Source organism: Ambystoma mexicanum, chromosome 6q (assembly GCF_040938575.1).
Source record: "Ambystoma mexicanum isolate Mex_15411 chromosome 6q, UKY_AmexF1_1, whole genome shotgun sequence".
Classification (NCBI taxonomy): Eukaryota; Metazoa; Chordata; class Amphibia; order Caudata; family Ambystomatidae; genus Ambystoma; species Ambystoma mexicanum.
Genome location: NC_090937.1, coordinates 1,213,217,013 through 1,213,232,933, shown reverse-complemented (window position 1 = coordinate 1,213,232,933; position 15,921 = coordinate 1,213,217,013).

The following is a 15,921-nucleotide window of genomic DNA, read 5'->3' as shown; positions in this document are numbered from 1 at the left end:
CTGTCACGACTCGCTCCCTTAGCTCCATTTCTCACCACTTAGGGGCATGATTTGGGGTTTATTCCTTACTGGACTTTTCCTCCGAACCTTCTGCTACAGTGCTGGGATGAATTTGGAGCGCTAAATCCCTATTTTCCAAGTTACTTTCCTTCCGGATCCATTCCAGGTTTTTGGCAGCTAGCATGCTTCTTTGATCAAATGACTATGCTTCCCAGAATGCCTGGCCCACTGCTTCATCTTCATCCTTGCAGGACAAGGTTGGGTGGAGGATAGGCAACACCTGTGGCTGCAGGTGCAGCAAGCAGCTCACCTGAGGCGTTTGCTTGTTAAGCAGCTTTAAAAGGCTCAGTTTGATTCAGTCCAGCACTGGTCATTGATGCAGTGTTCCTGTTTGTGACTGGTCCTGTGTTCCTGGTTCTTAGCTTTCTGTCTAGTTCAAAGTTTCTATTCCTTGTTCCTTAACCCTGGATTTCGAATGTATGTGCTTAATTGATTTCTGCTTCCTAGATTCCTCTGTTTACAGGCAGCTTTTCTCAGTGCTTTCCCTTTTGGTGCAGCCCAGTTTGCCTGTGTTCTGTTTTTCTTTGACTTTTTCCTATGCTACTTTAGTCTATCCTCTTTATAAATTTTGCGTCCTGCCTTTTTGCTTGGGTAGGTGGGAAGTTTGCCTTTGTAATTTCGTTTTTTCCTGCTCCTGCTCCTTTACGTTCTCTTGGAATCCATTCCATATTTTCCCATGCAATTCTGCATTTATTTCCCATTGATTGTTAGGTGTGGTGTGATGTTGCAGCTAGCTTCTGTTTGAATGCCAATGTTTTCCTCACTATGCTGTAATCACTATTCCTACTTGCCCCTTGTCTTGAGTCTTATGTATTTAGTTATTCTCCCATAACCTTTCCGGGTCCCTGTTTCATCAAGCTTGGAGGTAGAGGTCAAGAGGGAAGAGATGGGATTAGCCCATTCAGAAAATAAGAGGGAGAACTGGGCAGGGGGACCGGTAAATAGTGGCAAGAGTAAGCGAGAGGGTAGGACTAACAACCAGCCTGCAAATAAGGCATTCAAAGGAAGTGTAGGGTTGAGTGGGTATGATAGCAGCAAAGACCCATTCAAGGAAAATCAGTACCACTCTGCCTCCAGACTGGTTGGGCCTGGACTTGGAGAGGATCTTGTAGCTCTCGGGAAGAAGAGTGTCAAGAGCAGTGACAGAGCTGGCATTGAACCATGCCTCAGTGGGGGTGAAAACCTCAAGGTCAAAGTATATATATATATATATATTTGGGGATAAACCTGCGTATCACACCCCATACCGCTACACATTTGTTATTAACCTTACCCACCCTGCCGTATATATACAGTGAAATGGGTCATCCAAAATGTTGTATTTTAGGATTCGCAGTGAATGTCTGCGATATTTGTGTGTGATACCCCTTATGATAAGGTCTCAAGTAGATCACTTCATGCCCAGCTTGTGGGCCTTCTCGTTATAGGGGCAATTTTGTCAGCTGTAGATTTATCAGTGTAATCATGCTATTCTATAACAAAAGAAGCGTAATCGCGAAAATATACCTGGTATCATACAAAAACAAACATTAAGTAAATGTTGACACAGAATATATATTTCATATACCTTTGGCACAAATGGAGGTGCAGAATTTTTTTTACAGATCTCTGTGATCATTTTGAGAAAACAAACTGCTAATCTCAAAATACCAATTGTGTTTTTTTCTTTCACCCCACTTTATTGCATATAGGGCGACCGTCGTATCTCATACCCATACCACTCCACGTTTTTTATTAACTTTTGTGAAATGGGTCATCCAACATTCAGAATATAGGATTTTGAAGTGATTGCATTGCGATATTTTCGGGTGATACCCCTTATGATTAGGGCTCAAATAGATCAATGCATTGCTAGCTTGTAGGCCTTCTCGTTGTAGGCACAATTTTCTCAGGGTTAGATTTAGCAGTGCAAGCATGCTATTCTCTACAGAAAGGAGCGGAATCAAGAAAATATAAATGGTAGCATACAACAACAAACATTAAGTAATTGTTGACACAGAATATATTTCAAAATATGTATTTCATATATATTTGGAACAAAAGGAGGTACTGCATTTTACAACTGAAAAGTTTTAAAGATAGAGCATTTTAGGTCAGTGACGTCTGTAGCAGTCACGAAATGCTAAGGACACAGATGAGAAATAGTGTTTGCATTGTTTTTGAACAGCGTTTATACACGTGATTAAATATCAATTAATTACCGTTGGTGTTCAGCAGTTTAGAAGCAGATAAGATGATGCTTGGTTATTTGTAGGTTTTTGACATTGCTTACTGCTGGTTTGTTGATTTGATTTGGCATTTTTTAGCGCATATCCTTTCAGAGCCAAACAGGGGACTTGCATCTAGGCACAGCTGTTCCATTCCTACACAACCAGTTTTTGACCCATGAAGACAGGAAAATGACTGAAACAAGTAGGTCTTCAATTTTCTATGTAAAAGAATAATGAAGCTAGTTTTCTGAAAATCAGCATGCAGTGCATTTCAGAGACAGGAGCACCTGATTGAAAATCGTTGGTGATCCCAAAATACCAAATGGGATGGTGGCATGACCAACTGGTTTTTCTGCATCGAGTGGCGACAGCGAAAGTGAGATGGGTGATAGAGCCTGATTTTGGAAACCAGGTAACTAGGTGCCACCCCATGGATATATTTATGTATTAAAAATAATGAACTACATTTGATTCCCTTCTGAACAGGCAACCAGTGTATCGTCTTCCGATACACAGAGGCAGATACTGTTTTAGGAAGATTGTAAATAAGTCAAATGCTGCATTCTGAGCTAACTGAATACAATGTAGCTGGCTCCTTGGTGCTCGAAAGAGAAGAATTTCAAAATAGTCGAGCCTAGAGTTCACCATTGTCCCCACCACCACAACACGGTGCATTTCAGGGGTAAATGGCAGACCAGGTTTTAATAGTCTGAGTTGGTAATAAATAGATCTGACAACTTCTGTAACGTAAGCATTACAGTACGTAGATGCCTGCCATATTCAGCCCACGTGTGCTACCTAATCGGAAAGCAGATTATAACATCACAAATGGGAGGACAGGAGGTTGTGGCATGGAAATCTGTGAATGGGTTTTTGGAGCCAAACCCAATAATCACATTTTTTAGAGGGGTTAAGTTGGAGGTTGCTTTCAAACGTCCACCTTTTTATTACATTGGCACAGGCCAAGGTACGTTCAATGATTTTGGAAAAGGATTTTACTCTAACATAGATTTGAGTTTAATTCGCATAGGTATAATATTTCAAATTGATCCTTGCAAAGTGATCCATTAGTGGCCTAAGAGAAATGGTGAACATTATCGAAGATAAAGAGGACCCCTGAGGCATTCCACATAAAACGTGAAGATCTTCAGAGTAGAACGTTCCCAGTTTAACTGCTTAAGTTCGATATTGCAGGAAACAGGAGAAGCACTTCAGTGCCCCCTCTGAGACCCTGGCAAACATATTAAGTCTGGTCAACAGCTCTCAAAAGTCAGCTGTATTGATGGCTGCTGACAAATCAAGCATGATTAACTTGCTCATGTCTCCTTCATCAGCGGCCTCAGGAATATCGTCCCACACAGCCACCAGGGCTGTCTATGTTCCTTAGCCAGGTTTAAAACCAGATTGGAATTTATCAAGAATGGAGTTCACCTCCACACAGCTCTGAAGCTGTATGGTGACGGCCTTCTCCAAAATCTTTGAAAGCCAGGGCAGCCCAGCAATCAGATGGTAGTTCACAACAACTTCAAGATCTAAAGAGGGTTTCTTCAATAATGGAGTAAGCCATTTTTTTTAAAGTTCTCGAAGCACACTTCCCTGAGATAATGCAGTATTCGTAAAATCCCTAAAAAGTTATTTAAGAGAGCATGGTGCCTTGCCAAAATGGGCTTGAATGGGAGCATAATCATGATGTGTTGGTTTTAGTTTTCGAATCAGAGTTTCAATAGTGTCTGATTTTATTAGAGAAAACACAAAATTAGATGTTGGTGGGGGGATACAATTACAGAATCTGAGTTTTGAATCCAGATTTGTTGGTCAGATTTGTCAATAGTCAAATAAATAGAATTTACTTTTTCATGAAAAAAGGAGTTGAAATCATTTGTCAACGCAGGAGATGGAGGTAACTTAAGGGAGGCACATTCAGGTGATCTTAAATTCTTCATCATGTCAAAGGGCTCTTTAGATCGCTTCTTTGAAGAGTCAATCCGTTTTTGAAAGAAATGTGATTTTGCTGTTGCAATCCCTTTTGTATAGAGAACCAGTGCCAGTTTGGCATTTGACGATCGCTAATATTCCTGGTTTAAAGCCAGCTCTTTTCAACCTTGTCATAGATTTGCTTTAGATATTTTATGGAGTCTGAGAACCAATGGTTATTTCTATTCCTGCTTTTTGGCATTTAGAGCTGCTCCTGCATCACAGGAACTCTTTAAAAGTGACATGTTAAGCTTATAATAATTATGTCTGTTAGTATGAATGTCGAAGGGTATTAGCTCTGCAACTAAATGGGATCCTGTAATAGCATCACGTTATTTTTTGCTGCATGAGAGAGTGGCCAGTCTTAGAAAAACCCACATAATGGGTAAGGATGGAGAATACAATGACTAAGTGGTCAGACCACGTCACTGCCATATTTTCCTGATGACATACACTCAGATCTCTAGACAAAACAAAGTCAAGGCAATGCCCCAAGTTGTGAGAGAGTAGTGTTGTTAATAATGATAAGTCACGTGAAAAAAGAATTTCCTTCAATTTGAGGCAGTCAGAATTATCAGGAATATTACATTGAAGTCACCAAGTATCACCAATTTGGGACCCTGTACAGCTCCTGAACAAAGACACAGCCCAGGTTGTCGAAAAAAGATCCAATAGGGCATGGTGGCCTATGGCAAAGAACCACCCACTGTTGCAGGGGATCCGAGTTCACAGACACAAGGTAAGCTGCTATGGTGCTTAGGTAGCTATGAATGGCTAGTCATATCAGGTTCATAACACTAACACTGAATACCAAGAAGAGTGAACTGAGGACAATGTTGTTGATGCCGTTATGGTAGTGGGATTATTTATTTATTTTTTGGATTTGTAAAGTGCACTAGCAGCTCAAAGTGTCTTAGTTATAGGAAGGGTACTTCGCTCTTGGTTACAGTGAGCGTGTAGCCGTAAAATGCGAACTCATATGTCGTTACAGGTTTGGATTATCACGCAGTAACATTGGAGGTTACATTGTTATTGTTATTGTTATTTTGCATTTATATAGCGCCTTATATACCATTGGTATGGTCTGAAGGCGCTGGTAGGTTGAACGCCCTTGGGAACCGAAGTTCAGGTCAGTATAGAGAGTAGAGGGAGTCCAAAAGTGCGTGTGCGCACTAGGTATGTGTGCAGCTGGTGCGGAAATCGAGTGGTAGCTGCTTCTTAGTTGTAGGTGTGGTGGTTGAGAGGTCAGGAGTATGTGTTTGCTCTGGTCGGTTTTACCCAGAACGAGTGTGGCTGCGTTAGGCCTGAGGAGAACGCCTGGCTGGGGGGTGTGAATCCAGAAATGATTACTTAGAGTGATGTGGAGTAAGAGGGAGATGTGGATATGAGAACAGTTATACCGAATGGTGTCATAGTATCTCTGTGTTCTAGATGAGTGGTGGTGTAAGAGGGAGAGTAAGCGTGGGGTGTGGTAATGATGTATATTTTCAAGTGTTTCCTTCATTCCAAAGCATATTAAGCATTGTCTGTTGTACATATTCGTCCGTTCCTCATATTCGTCCGCTCCACACATTCGTTCAGTCATTATCATCGTCAAGTTCACACCCTCGTACACTTCAAAACGCTGCTGGGAACAGTTCTGAATTCAACTTTCACAGAGAGGCTATTGGGTGCAACTTTCAAGTGTAACTGGGTATACTTCTAAAATGCTATTGGGTACACTTCTAAATGCAGGTGGGAACCGTTTTACAATCAGCTTTCAGATAGGCTATTGGGTGCAGCTTCTAAATGCAATTGGGTATATTTCTAAAATGCTGTTGGATACACTTCTAATTGCAAGAGGGTACAATTCTAATTCAACTTTCTCTGAGGAGGTGCGGGGTACAGTTCTAGTTGTGAGTGGGAACAGTTCTTAATTCAACTTTCACAGAGAGGCTATTGGGTGCAAACCTTCAGGTGCAACTGGGTACACTTCTAAATGCAAGTGGGAACAGTTCTAAATTTCAGCTATCACAGAGAGGCTATTGGGTGCAGCTTCTGAATGCAATTGGGTACACTTCTAAATGCCGTTGGGTACATTTCTACATGTAAGAGAGAACAGTTCTAAATCAACTTTCTCACAGAGGCTAACCGGCGCAACTTCCAACTCTAATTGGATACACTTCCAGGAGCAGGTGGGAGCAGTTCTAATGCGGGTGGTAACGGATTTAAATTCAACTTTCGCAGAAAGGCTATTGGGCGCAGCTTCTAAATGCAATTGGGTACAATTCTAATGCAGGTGAGGACAATTCTAAATTCGACTTTCTCAGAGAGGCTATTGGGTGTAGCTTCTAAATGCAATTGGGTACACTTCTAAATGCCGTTGGGTACATTTCTACATGCAAGAGGGAACAATTCTAATTCAACTTTCTCAGAGAGGCTATCCGGCGAAACTTCCAAATGCAATTGGGTACTATTCTAAATGGAGGTGGGAGCAGTTCTAATGCAGGTGGTAACAGATCTAAATTCAATTTTCACAGAGAGACTATCGGGCGCAGCCTCTAAATGCAACTGAGTACACTTCTAAATGCAGGTGGGAACAATTTTAAATTCAACTTTCACAGAGAGGCTAATTGGGGACAGCTTCTAAATGCAAATTCTAGTGTATCTTTCTCAGAGGGCTATCCGGCGTACTTCTAAATGCTAACATTCACAATTCCATCAAGGAGTGGACATGCTAACATTCACAATTCCATCCAAGAGTGGACATGCTAACATTCACAATTCCATCAAGGAGTGGACATGCTAACATTCACAATTCCATCCAAGAGTGGACATGCTAACATTCACAATTCCATCAAGGAGTGGACATGCTAACATTCACAATTCCATCCAAGAGTGGACATGCTAACATTCACAATTCCATCAAGGAGTGGACATGCTAACATTCACAATTCCATCCAAGAGTGGACATGCTAACATTCACAATTCCATCAAGGAGTGGACATGCTAACATTCACAATTCCATCCAAGAGTGGACATGCTAACATTCACAATTCCATCCAAGAGTGGACATGCTAACATTCACAATTCCATCAAGGAGTGGACATGCTAACATTCACAATTCCATCCAAGAGTGGACATGCTAACATTCACAATTCCATCAAGGAGTGGACATGCTAACATTCACAATTCCATCCAAGAGTGGACATGCTAATATTCACAATTCCATCCAAGAGTGGACATGCTAACATTCACAATTCCATCAAGGAGTGGACATGCTAACATTCACAATTCCATCAAGGAGTGGACATGCTAACATTCACAATTCCATCCAAGAGTGGACATGCTAACATTCACAATTCCATCAAGGAGTGGACATGCTAACATTCACAATTCCATCAAGGAGTGGACATGCTAACATTCACAATTCCATCCAAGAGTGGACATGCTAACATTCACAATTCCATCAAGGAGTGGACATGCTAACATTCACAATTCCATCCAAGAGTGGACATGCTAACATTCACAACTCCATCTAAGAACATGCTAACATTCACAATTCCATCTAAGAACATGCTAACATTCACAATTCCATCAAGGAGTGGACATGCTAACATTCACAATTCCATCCAAGAGTGGACATGCTAACATTCACAATTCCATCAAGGAGTGGACATGCTAACATTCACAATTCCATCCAAGAGTGGACATGCTAACATTCACAATTCCATCCAAGAGTGGACATGCTAACATTCACAATTCCATCAAGGAGTGGACATGCTAACATTCACAATTCCATCCAAGAGTGGACATGCTAACATTCACAATTCCATCAAGGAGTGGACATGCTAACATTCACAATTCCATCCAAGAGTGGACATGCTAATATTCACAATTCCATCCAAGAGTGGACATGCTAACATTCACAATTCCATCAAGGAGTGGACATGCTAACATTCACAATTCCATCAAGGAGTGGACATGCTAACATTCACAATTCCATCCAAGAGTGGACATGCTAACATTCACAATTCCATCAAGGAGTGGACATGCTAACATTCACAATTCCATCAAGGAGTGGACATGCTAACATTCACAATTCCATCCAAGAGTGGACATGCTAACATTCACAATTCCATCAAGGAGTGGACATGCTAACATTCACAATTCCATCCAAGAGTGGACATGCTAACATTCACAACTCCATCTAAGAACATGCTAACATTCACAATTCCATCTAAGAACATGCTAACATTCACAATTCCATCAAGGAGTGGACATGCTAACATTCACAATTCCATCCAAGAGTGGACATGCTAACATTCACAATTCCATCAAGGAGTGGACATGCTAACATTCACAATTCCATCTAGGAGTGGACATGCTAACATTCACAATTCCATCAAGGAGTGGTCATGCTAACATTCACAATTCCATCAAGGAGTGGACATGCTAACATTTACAATTCCATCCAAGAGTGGACATGCTAACATTCACAATTCCATCAAGGAGTGGACATGCTAACATTCACAATTCCATCTAGGAGTGGACATGCTAACATTCACAATTCCATCTAGGAGTGGACATGCTAACATTCACAATTCCATCTAAGAACATGCTAACATTCACAATTCCATCTAAGAACATGCTAACATTCACAATTCCATCTAGGAGTGGACATGCTAACATTCACAATTCCATTTAAGAGTGGACATGCTAGTATTATGGCACTCTATGTTATTGGTAGGTAAGATAGAGTGGCGGGGGTTTTCTGGAGTAGAGTGATTGCTCTACTCCCCACCCATGCCACACTCACGGTTTTTGTTGGTGTTTGTTGGCTTCCTTGGCGTCCCCTGCGGACACCTGCTGACACATCCTGGAGCCGCCTCTGTAGGAGCCGCCCTTTTCCTTGGGGCCCTTCGCCAGAGGGGCTGCCGGGCAGAGGGCTGCCCTGGGAAAGTCGGGGATAAAGGGGAGGTGGACGAATCAGGGCAAGGGGAGGGCAAAGGGGGCGGGACTGAGGGAGGAAAGCTGCCGTGCAGAAGGGAGGCAGCAAGGGCCTCCTGGCCCCAAAATGGTGTCATGGGGGGCAGGGGCACAGAAATCCCTTTGTGGGGGCATCTGGGGTCGGCTTGCCCTGCGCAGCACTCACCTGCTTCCCGATGGTAAAGGAAGCAGGGAGGCTGCCGCGGGTCGCTAGACCCGAGACCACAGGCCCAGTTAGCCAATGGGGAACGGGGGACGGGATGGAAGGCGGGAGCAGGGATCCAGGAAGGAGCGGGGATAGGGGACGCAAAGAGGGTACAGGGGCATGGGGGCACAGAAATTCCTTTGTGGGGGCATCTGGGTTCGGCTTGCCCTGCGCAGCACTCACCTGCTTCCCGATGGTAAAGGAAGCAGGGAGGCTGCCGCGGGTCGCTAGACCCGAGCCCACGGGCCCAGTTAGCCAATGGGGAACGGGGGGCGGGATGGAAGGCGGGAGCAGGGATCCAGGAAGGAGCGGGGAGAGGGGACGCAAAGAGGGTACAGGGGCCTGGGGGCACAGAAATTCCTTTGTGGTGGCATCTGGGGTCGGCTTGCCCTGCGCAGCACTCACCTGCTTCCCGATGGTAAAGGAAGCAGGGAGGCTGCCGCGGGTCGCTAGACCCGAGCCCACGGGCCCAGTTAGCCAATGGGGAACGGGGGGCGGGATGGAAGGCGGGAGCAGGGATCCAGGAAGGAGCGGGGAGAGGGGACGCAAAGAGGGCACAGGGGCCTGGGGGCACAGAAATTCCTTTGTGGGGGCATCTGGGGTCGGCTTGCCCTGCGCAGCACTCACCTGCTTCCCGATGGTAAAGAAAGCAGAGAGGCTGCCGCGGGTCGCTAGACCCGAGCCCACGGACCCAGTTAGCCAATGGGGAACGGGGGCGGGATGGAAGGCGGGAGCAGGGATCCACGAAGGAGCAGGGAGAGGGGACACAAAGAGGGTACAGGGGCCTGGGGGCACAGAAATTCCTTTGTGGGGGCATCTGGGGTCGGCTTGCCCTGCGCAGCACTCACCTGCTTCCCGATGGTAAAGATAGAGAGTAGTAGGTTGAAGCATGCAGATGTGCTTATTACTTTGCCTTACAAATGTAATTTTCAGAAGAAGGGCCTTCATCTTCTTTGGGAAACTTCTTCCTGCTGCTTTGAGACATGTCCCAGAATTTGAAAACTCATAGTGAAGATACCTGTACTGTTAGATGCGTGGACTATATGCATGCTTAGCCTCCATTTACGTATACTGTATTATTCAAACATTGAACGGCAGCTGGATCAGACTAGATTGTCACATTCATGCCTTTTCTTCCTTCCAGGCAAACAATCTGAATGTAGATGCTGGAGCGAATTTCAGTCTCACATTCATACATCCAACCAGATCTGCTCATGGTTAGTATGAGCTTCCTTCCGGTAATATAAGGAAGACCATTCCATTATGTGGCACATACGCGTGTCCATGTATACTAGGTAAACACAGCCTCATTGTAGAATCTCATTTTGGTCTGACTCTGTCATGGTGTGCATCCCCTCAGAAATAGAAATAGAAATGTGTTATATGTATAAGAATCCGTCTAAACGTAATAGAACTAGAAATGTGATCTATTCATAAAAATACCTTTAAAAGTGTTTACAGGAACGGAGTCCCTAGCTGAACCAGAACTCCAGCTAGCAGAATACAGGTTTTGCGCGTAGGCTGACATTACAGAAAGCATTTGAGGATTATATGTCAGTAGAGTGCATACTTGCACAGGTTTGGCTTGACATACGGTAGACAAGCAAGTCTATCCTGGCAGGAAACACATACTTTTTTAATGGATTTCCTCTATTTTGCTTGTGGCCACTCCTCCAATTTGATCAAATAACTGTTTTGAAGGAGTTGGATCTTGTTTACAGGGAACAATAAGAAATGAAGAACTATATTTAAGAAACTGCTGCTCTTTTAATCGTGCTTCATTACGTTTTGTGCAGGTAATTATTAAAGTGTACAATCACTACAAGCGGCCTCTCGGAGGTGAGTCCGAGTTGCCTGTGAAGTATGCACTACAAGTGAATACAATCATTTAGCATGCACAATAAATAAGTGCGAGTTTAAATTCTAAAGGTGAGGAACGTAACTAAATGGATTTGGAATAGAGTTCCATTGATAAGAGACTCAAAACACAAGGTTTCCCCACGATCCATGTGTTCCATGTGTTTATTTTTTATTTCTGCCAGTAGTCATATGCAAAGACTTTAACGTTCTCCTGGAAACCTATGTATGGGGTCTGTCCCTAATTTCTGGAGATACCAGGCCATGATAATCATGGTGTGTGGTAATTCCTAGCTGTATTATATACTTTAAATAGACATCGGGCCCTATTCATGGAACTTTTACGGCGGTACAAAGTGGCTTTGCATTGGTGCAAATTGGCTTTGCACTGCCAGCAAACACCCTGTTTCACAGAGCAGTGAAAAGTGTATTTGTGCAGTGCAAGGCCCTGCAAAGTCACTTTGCACCGCAAAGATACACTTTGCACTGCTCTGTGAATCAGGGGGTTTGTTGGCAGTGCACAGTGACTTTGCAACTGAACAAGGTCACTTTGCACCGTGCTAAAAATCCATGAATCAGGCCCAATTTCTACTTAGAATGTTCTAATCACTTTGACATAAGGTAATGTTATGCTACTGGGTTTTATTTAGCTCACTGCTACTATTTTAGATTTCTCTTGGTATTTTGGTGCCTTATGGAGGTTTCAGTTTGGATAGTATGACAGATTTAACTATACAGGGCTGCTATGCTGTTATGTTAATGCACATGGACAGAAGGAAATGGGTTCCTGGTGTGGTTACGGAACTTGCGGTATGTGTATCCCGACTGTACCAAAAGGTGTACCTATCATGCCCGGTTTGCGACTACAAAGGTCTACCCTATAATCTAGGATGGGGTTGCAGTAGTGCTATGTGACAGGCTGGTGGCAGTGCTGCCATGTGCAGGCGGCGTGAGGATGCGAAGGTGTGGGTATGTAGCTACTGTTACTTACAGTATGGTTCAGGTTACTCAATATGTATATTAGGTGGGCGGTACAATGGTGAGCAGGTTAGTCACACATAGCAATGAATAACATGGAATAGCAAGGCATGTAATTCAAATAAGACATATAAGAGCACACAAGAAATGAAAAGCCATAAAAAGCCATAGCAAGGAAAACAACATGCTCTCGACTCCATAGCCAAATTTAACCCGTCTCCCACCTCTCTTTCTCACAATCTCGTTTGCTCGGTCTGCCACTCTCTCTCTCTTTCTCTCTCAGCTTTTTCCCTCTCTCTATCTCTCTCTGTGTCTGTGTTACATAGATACATTACAGGATCGGGGTTCAAGACTCAGATCCAAATGTTCGAGGACGAAAAGACAGAAGATTATTTTTCTTTTCTCCCCTGAACATTTCCAACTATCTCAAACTTTGTTCACTTTTGTTCAGGTGCTGGGTCCAATATGTTCTGCTGGGACCTATGCTTGCCAGTCCAAGTCTGTGCCAGTGCCATAGGTCAGAAAGGATAGTTCCCTGCAAGTCTCAGGGGTTCGATGAAACTCACAGGGAGGTTCTGTTTGCTTTGAGTGCCTGCCATTTTGACATTTACAGTGAATGACTAACTGGCCACATTAACATTTTCACTACAATGAAAAATGGAGCAAAACAATATACCTGTCCATAATGTGTTCTGAATGTTTTCTCTTTTATGGCATTGCCATCTTTAGGCGGCTGGGCGGCAGCACAAATGATCGGTCCAGCCCTCTTGCCTCTTGATGTCTGTCCATTAGTGTCGGGAGCACACTCATACCTAATAGACTCCCAGCACCCTGTGAAAGACCTTGAAATGTTGAAGATAGGTGAAAGCCTTTCTATCTTTGAATGGGGAATCGAAATGCAAATGGGTTAGCATTGGTTTCTACCGCTGTTTCTCCTCTTTAAAAAAATCCAATAAAATACAATTCATGAGAGGGCCAGAAAAAACCTTAGTCAAACAATGTGCATATGTCCCCTCACTTGTTACAAAGCAACACTCGGGAATTGGTTTCTTTTCTTCACATTTTAATGTGCATCCTATTTACGAATGTGTGGTGTACTTGAACATTGTCAGAAACGTAATTTATAATAGTGGGTCAAAGAGGGCATTGGAAACCATCCATTCATGATGTACCCATTCTGATGACCTTTGTGGATAGGAGAAGCTCTCATCACTTTCACCAAAAACCTTTTAAGAATGGGCCACATTCTCTCAAAATCCAAAGCAGCTAATACAATGGATTACTCTCTGAATTACTAAGCCTAATAGTTGGCAGCTTTTGTTGGAAATCATTCAAACATAGCTCACACAGAGAATACTTTTCTTTGATGTAATTTCTAAAAAATATTCATTGGAACCAAAATGAAGACAACGCATAGCCAAATATGGATTGGAAGACCAACAAGAACTGTTTACATATACATTCTTCATTCAGAATATCATTCAATATATGCTCACTATTCAGTCCTGTTTTTGTTCTTAACATGCTTACAATAATCTTGTCTTCCACATTATTAATTTAGGACTACAAGCCCCACAATGCAAAGGAAGATAAAGCTGGCCAGTGAATATGATATGTGGTATTCCATAGAACTGTGGAGGTTGTTCAAATGTTTCCAGCTCTGAAAGGGACTGCTGTGATGCTGGGAGGGATGCAAGGGACATGACAGTTGCTGGGATCTGCACCATCGTAATGCTGCCTCATCTAAGAACAAGGTTAACACTAGCATTACAGTGTTTTATCTATTGTTTTCTAGTAAAACTCATCAGTGCATTATAGTAGATAGAAAGAATAATGCATTCTAACACATATTTTACTCCAACTGTGCAATGGTTTTATTGCAGTTAAATTGTGGCTTTAAACCTTTGCTGTAATATAGTTCTGAGCTGAGTGCCGTCATACTGGTCTCTGATCCCTGAATAGGCTTGTTTCAAAGGGTCTATGTAGGAACTCTCCCTTTCAATCTTCCAAAGCCCATCAAAGGATTGCCATAGAGTGGCCGATTGTAACATATTAAAGGTGCAAGAAGACTGTTTGCTCTGTTTTGTGCATGATTTGATTTGTAAATCTCTAAAGTGCATACCCCAGTGAGGGGTCCCGGCAGAAACCTGCATCTGGGCGCAGATGGCTATTAAGCAAAAGACACACAAACATGTAATATTTGCTAAAAGGCAATGATATTATATGAATACGAGTTTTCAGTTTATTCCTAAATGTATTCAGGGATTCACGTTGTCGTTGGTTATCTGGGAGTGAATTCCAGGTTTCAGGACCCGTGAAGGAAAAACACCTATCAACCCACGTAAAGATTCTAGAAGCGGGAACCACCAACAAATCAGTAGGTAGGTAGTGAACTTAGATGATAGATAAGCTGGTGCCAAGCCATGAATACATTTAATGACCATAGACAGGATTTGGAACAAGATCCTTTGCTGCACCAGTAGCCAAAGAAGGCTCCTTCGAAAAGAAGACATGGCAATGTTCCTAGATAGATAAAGAAATACAGTCATACCGTCAAATTTTGAGCTACCTGCAATCTCTGGAGCTGGTATTTAAGAATGCCCATTATTTGAAAGCAAAAAGAAGATATCAAGGCTGAGTACCAAATACACCAAACGCGGGTTCAAAAGATACACAGATCTTTATTCTACAACTGAACAGTTTCAAAGGACAAATCAACAGATAGCTATCAGGCCCTCAGTACAACACAGCGAAAACCAGCCCTGTTCAGTGTGTTCAGTGAGTGGGGCTGTACATCAAAATAGTCACACCTTTTATACAATCCAAAACATGAAGTCCAACCCACTTGTAAGTTAATGAATCTCTGATCTAGGGTTCGTGCCGAGTTCACTTCTGATTTATGCATCTATACATTTACAGATTATCCTTAATGCATTCTCCAACAAGTTATAATAGCAACAGTGTATCTTTGGATTTCATATTGAGCCTTCATACACATTTATACAATATAGTCAAACAAGTGTTCACATTAGATGCTTGAACAGTATTGTGCACAATATATGTTCATGGATTAGTTTCGTTTGTACAGGTAATCCTCTATGCACAGGTCAACGAAGGACAAGGTCTCAGTACATGACCCTAACATTTGGCCTGCGGGCAGTTTACATATTAACATGCATGCAGAGGTCAAGACGGCCATGTTACATTCAAAATTACACTGTCCACTATCTTAGAACACAGGGTGACTTTAGAGTGATAATCTAAAATGGCGGATGAACCGAAAATGGCGTCTAACACAGATTTAAGGTCAGGACCTTGCAACGCGGATTTCCTCACAGAGCAACTTGGCCTAGGCCAATATATATACATACGATCTAGAGGGTATAATATGATTTCCAGTTCAACAATCAGAAGGGCATTGCAGTAATCTAACCTAGTATTGATTAGTGTTCCAACCACAATAGGTCGACTGGTCTCTGAAATGAGAAGCAGTCAGGTTTTAAAAGTTTTAACTGAAAATAAATTGACTTCACAATCTAGTTGACATGTAAATTACAACTCAGACTAGCGTGCCAAAAGACAGCCTATGTTTTTTACTTTCCTGAGTGTATTTAGTTAGAGCCCCAAACAAAGTTGGACAGGCAACAGAGTGCAGAGCATTGGCTACTT